The sequence below is a fragment of the Apus apus genome, chromosome 4 (genome assembly GCF_020740795.1).
Source record: "Apus apus isolate bApuApu2 chromosome 4, bApuApu2.pri.cur, whole genome shotgun sequence".
Lineage (NCBI taxonomy): Eukaryota > Metazoa > Chordata > Aves > Apodiformes > Apodidae > Apus > Apus apus.
The window spans coordinates 84751380-84757671 of NC_067285.1; positions in this window are offsets into that span (position 1 = coordinate 84751380).

Sequence of the window (6292 nt, forward strand, 5' to 3'; positions counted from 1 at the left end):
GAGTGGTAGGATGGGGTTAACATATTCTGAACAATTCCCAGTCCCATGTCCCTGAATATTTGCACAAACTGTGCTCTCCATGCAGTTAATTGCCTACAAAAGTTGATCTGTCACTCATCACTTCTGTATGCATAGTCTTCTATCTTCCCTTCACAAGCCACATTCAACTCATATCTCATGTTTTGCTAGAGAGAACTGGACTTTTCTGATTAAGACTGCCACAAATGCTTGTATTGATTGGTGTTTACTGCCAGAAGCAGCTCTGGATTTTGAACTGCTGCCTCTGCTTTTAACAAGAGGCATCTCTTACTACTCCCAAGGAAATAATCGCTTTGCCTCCCAAGACATGCTAAATCCTCCACCCAGCACGGCCACCTTAGCCTGCAGCACTCCAGCCGGTGTGTGTCTGTAGGAGGAGGTGCAGCTGAGAGCGATGGAGGAGCAGGGCTGGGAAGCGCAGATGAGCGCCCGAGATCAAGCGGGGCACTGATGGGTACGAGTAGCAGAAGGGGTGTGTGTGCAGGGAAAGGAGGCGCCGCCAGTCTGAGATCAAACTGCTTTGCTAGCATTTAGCCCTCGGTTATATAGCTGGGAAGCAGGATCAGAAACTGTCTGGTCTGAAGCAAATCTGATTGGCTGGCTGTCCCTAAAAGGCGGATAAACATTTTTCTTTTAAAACTTTCAATAGAATCACACACCACTTTCTGTTTTCTCTGAACCGTAGCACCTGAGGCCTCTTGTGGTACAGGTTTTCATATCCCTAAGCGTTCTGTATATTATTTGCCAGCCAAATAATCAAACAAGGGTGATTACTGGCAAACATAGCAGTGTATTTATCACACTCTACAAACTGCATGGGGAGCATGAATTTATCTGATAGGGAATGCTGACCAAACTGTAATTTGATAGTAACTTTTTTTGTCAACGATAGATGACACAAAAATCTAAAGACTTCAGGCTACCTACTCTGTCCATGTCTGACATATTAACTCATAAACCATATTATTAGAGTTATGTACTCATATTTCCCTCAGTAGTTTTTCATGTCTACAACATACACTTAAAATTTCCTCAAATTTCCTAATGTGCTCTCTGGCACATCAACGTTTTTCTATTATTAGAAAAGAGATTATGTTCCAATAAATTGGTTCAAACTTGAAATGTTATTATATTAATAACCATCAATGTGAGAAGGTTATGTTTTAAATCTGAGTTAATATCTAATTCTGTCCAATGAGAAGACAAATATTGCCAGAAGGTATTTCAATGTGAAGGCATGATAAGACACATACTACAGCACTGTTAATGAGTAATTCAGCTTCACTGGGAACTCTATAGCCACTTATAATGCATCTTAACAAATTCATAAAGCATGATCTGCAACATCTTTTTGCAATGATAATAAAATAATAACAACAATTGTTAGCAATCCTGGATTTAATTTCTAAACCTTAGTTTAAAAGTTAAATTTCTGCTTGCTAAATTAAAGCTATCATAGAAAACCCCCACCAGTTTCTAGCCATGTAGATGAGAAAACACAGAAAAAGACTGGAAAACAGTATTTAAAAAATATTTTATCATTGCTAAGATAATGATTTTATTATTTCGCCTGTGTTCTTTCCTTCTATTTTTAGTAGACTTATGTTATCTCATCACATTATGTGTAGGCTTCCTGCTCCCAAGGGCCCAGTGATAACATCTGTTTGCTGCTATCCAATTTCCTGGAATTAAGCAACTTGCTGATGAAGTGAAGCAGAAAATGAAATTAAGAGAATCCTATATTTTGAATGAAGTTTGGAAAGAAAAGTAGATTGGCAAATAATCATGCCATTTTAAATATAGCAAAAACCAAGACAGGGCACCAAAGAGACATTTCTATCAGCAACACAAACTTGTGGCCGAATCTGTGATACGCTTCTACTGGTGTACAACACTGGGAATTAAAAAAACAACAACATTAAACATGACAATTTCACACAGATGAGAAAGTCCAATCAGCTCTGATAGAGTGCAAAAACAACAACTAGCCTAAAGCAGAGCTTTGCAAAATATCCACTGTAATTCTGTAGCCTCAGAACTCTACCTTTCACAGATATACTTTCCCAGCCTTCAGGGTAAATGCCAGTAAAGGACATGGCATTTGGATAGCATGCCTTTCCAGAAGAATAGATGGAATTTTAAACAACCAGAGATTCTTAAAATGCTAATTACATCAGATATTATTTAAAAAATAGAAATCCTTCAAGGAATATTGGGAGGCAAAAGCAGTCCACTTCAGCACACTGCCTGAGACTTCCGTACATTGTGGACAGTACATTAAGGAGGGTGCTCTCTCTTATCAGGCACCTGCAGTACTTCTTCTGTAACCTTGAAAATTACAATCGAAAGGAACAGTACATCAGTAAACTTGTCAGTGGCATGCATATTGTGAAGAGACCTGTAAACTCCATTTTAAACTGAGATTTTTTTTCCCCAGTAAATGTTCTGCTGCTATCGAAAAGCTGACGATAAAGAAATGCTAAAGAATTAGTGTCATTCTTTACCATCATTTTCCTCCAGCAAGACTGAAAACAAAAAGTATAAAAAAGTTGATTCACAAAAAGTATAAAAGTACAGATCTGCATGGATGGAATGACTCAAAATGCTGAAAACACATTCTAGGTGAAAATTATACATTATACATAGGTGAAGCTTATACATAGCACGAATGATTTCCATTAGGTGTTTTGCCTATGAACAAAGGTGCCAGGTCAGACCAAAGGGCCTGTTAGTCAAAGTCCTATCTAATGGCCAATGCCAGTTGTGAAGGACAGAAGACAGGGCCATGACAAGCATATAGGGTTATTTGGCCAGCACAGTTATTCCATCCTCCAACTCCTTTGTATTTAAGTGTTTGTGTTTATATGCTCTTTGTCTTGACAAATTTGTCTCAATTTCTCCAAGCTCACATAAACTTTTAACACCTAAAACTGCCTATGTCAATGCCCTCCATAATGTAATTACACATTCAATGCAGAAAACTGTCTTGTCTCTTTCCTTCTCCCTTTCTCTCCCTGTTTGACTGATACTTCATATGGATACCTTTGAATCTCCCTATTGCCATCTTCTAATTTCATTTTGTTCTTTTTGTCATTGATTATGAAATTGTCTATTAAATTGAAGATATAGGTATATCACGGGTATGCAGTAGTATCAGGGTGTTTTTTATTTTGTGTTCTCAGAATGAATTATTGTAAAATAAGCCTTATAATTTTCCTTAGTTGTTGTTTTTTTTTTTTTCTTGACTGTTTCTGAAAACAGAACTGACTTCTATTTTCATAGAACTACCTATTCTAGCACTAGGATCTTTTTTGTCTGTCTTAATTTCTAGTTCAAAGTCAGCTATACTGTAAGATAGCTTTTTCCATGTGTTGGTGTTTTTTTTTTAATATATATATAAAATTTCATTTCAATTACCTGGTCAGTAGGTAAAAAAAAACCAACAACAAATAATTCTTCGGCATGTCTTTGCAAATGGCTTTTATGTTTGATAACTTTTTCCCATACAAAATAATGTTACTCAATTGACTATAATGGAGGGCTGGCTTTCATCCTATCAAGACTATATTTTTTTTTCACCAATTCAAAATAAACCAATGCGTTCAAGGGAAGCAGTCTGGGCATTTTTCAGTGCTATGATTTGTGATGTATGAAATTTTCAAGGTCCAAGACATGCATCTTAGCATGCTGGGAATAAGCTATAAATAATAAGTTGTAGTCTAGGGGAGAGGTCTTGTGCTTTTTATTAGTGTGAGTATTATTAAGTGATTAAATTTCAATAGAAGATTCTTCTTCAGAACCAGCAAGTTTTCATTGGCCACTCCTGCAAACCCATTCCAGGACTGGCTGCATTACTAAACTTAAAGTTGTCAATACAGAAGAATAAGAAGCTTAACTAGACATTTTCATCATATTTGATTTAATTCACTATCAGTCATGAAAACTAATTTATTGTCATCTTTCTTAGATTTAGTGTCCCCTAACGCAGAAGTTCTTTTTTCTATTTAACTGCTGCTTCTTCCTTCTTGACAGAGGAAAGGAGTATAAAGGAAACAGGAAAGAAAAAAAGTTTTTAGATATGCTTTCTGTTCTAGAAAAACAAGATTTTCTGAAAAATAAGATAGCAAGTCTTTGCACTGGGCAGCAGCCCAAGTCAGATTTTAGTGTAGGAAATAGACAGCATAGGTATCTATGATACGAGAGGAATAATTCTCTAATGATCCTCGGCATTGTAAGGGCTCTTTCTTCTGGGACAACATAATAAAGTAGTTCCAAACTTTTCTCTCGAGCTGACTTGATTCTCATCTGGCCTAAGGATTGAAAAGATTGTTCAAAACAATAATTCCTTTCAACACATTGATTTCTGCAATGCAAAGTTCTTGACTAGACACTAGGAGTTAATGATACAAGTAAACAACAGCTTATTTATTAGAAGTTATAACTTTTTTGCAAGAAGAAAAATATCAGTTCAGTTATCAACACTTAGCATTTAGTTTTAAGATACACTTCCAGATGTTAGATTTGAACATTCCAACATGTAAAAGTTGATTTGTCTTTAGAAATACATTAGATTTATGACCTAACATAAAGCCAACTGCTTTTCTTGGTGAATATGAAATACATAGATATAAAAGAATAAAACATTTGTTTTGAATGTTACACTGCCATCTAATGAGAAGACTGTAAATTACATTAAAATTTTCATGGTTTTATCTATTTTTGGAAGTAGATGGTATAATAAGGGTACAACTTCAATATTAATAGCATTTAAAATAACATGAAATAATGACCTTTATTAATTCATAGAATTACAATAAAATCAAGAGATGGTATGGCAAGTGTCCAGAAAAAAGATCATCTTACATATGATATTTAAATAAATATATGTTTGATTATGTATTATTATGTTTTAAAATATGAATATAATGAATAAGGTTTCCTCGGAAGACGTGAAGCAAAAAATAAACTAAATGAAATTTCATTTCTTGTCACAATAGATTTTTCTTTGGATTATCACAGAATCCTACACACAGTGTTTACAGTGCCAGAGGTTATTTTTACCAACTAGTGTGTATAAGGACCTAAATGAGCTTTAGGGATGAAGGGACAGGGAGCAAAGGCACCTGGGCTCTGTTTGCAGTTATGCAGCGTAGTTCTTGAATGAACTTGACAAGGCACTGAGGGGAAATCCTGCTCTACATCTGTCTGCATAAAAGTGCTCAGAGACAGCAGCGCTGCTATGTGGATGCTGCAGCAGGATGAGGGGAACTCCCAGAGGGCTCGTAGTATTTCATTTTCTGGGACTGTTGGAGGCCAGCTGGGATTCAGCCCTCTTTGGATTTCCCCTGTATTGGCGATCCTGGGGCTCTCAGAGAGCTCCTGAGTAGCTTGGTGGCAGGTTTGGGTATAGGACTGTGTGTCTCAGCAAGGAATGGCACACGAGTCTTCTGTGCACTGTGCTATGGACTTACTGTAGATGTATGCTTGGCGTGAAGAGAGCCTGTGCCTCTGGGCTACTTTTCAGGGCTGTCAGGAGTAGCCGGAGGTCTAAGCATGGGTATTTTGTGTAACCAAACAAGTGGCAAATGGGCTTTCAGTCTGGCTTTTATTTCTAATTCTGTACTTGGGTAAAAAAACCCAACCTATTCTCAGTCTGCTTCCTACTATGGCAATGCTAATCTGAAGAAACCCTATTAGTTGTCACACTTGTATAACAAGCTTCATTGTGAAGAACACCTCTAGATGTTAAAACACTTCATTAAAGACAAACAAACTACAGTGCTGATATGTCTATTAATTCACTACAGTATTTTTTTCCTGCACAGTGTGACCATTAATTATTTTACAGTCTCAGATGGTATTATGCTAACATGGCCAAATGCTAGCTGGCTATGTTGTAATAATAAAGACTTTTGATTTTTTACCGATGTTATTGGGGTCATCCTGCAACTGAATCTTGGTATAAACAAAAGAGGAAAAGGCACACACACACTAATAAGTACTATATTCTTGCCGATTACCAAGTCTGAGATCTGGCTTTTTAGTGAACCAGAGCATCTTGTTGATTTTATGGAACATGAGGCTCTTCACACAGGGAAGATCAAAGGGCTGCGTTACATTTCAATACATAACTTTACGGGACAGATGGAATCCACTTAGAGACACCCATGACACTCAGGGCCAGATTATCAAAAGTTTGAGACACTAAAACCTATTAGTGTGTTCAGACCTTTATTCCAACACTGTCAGCACT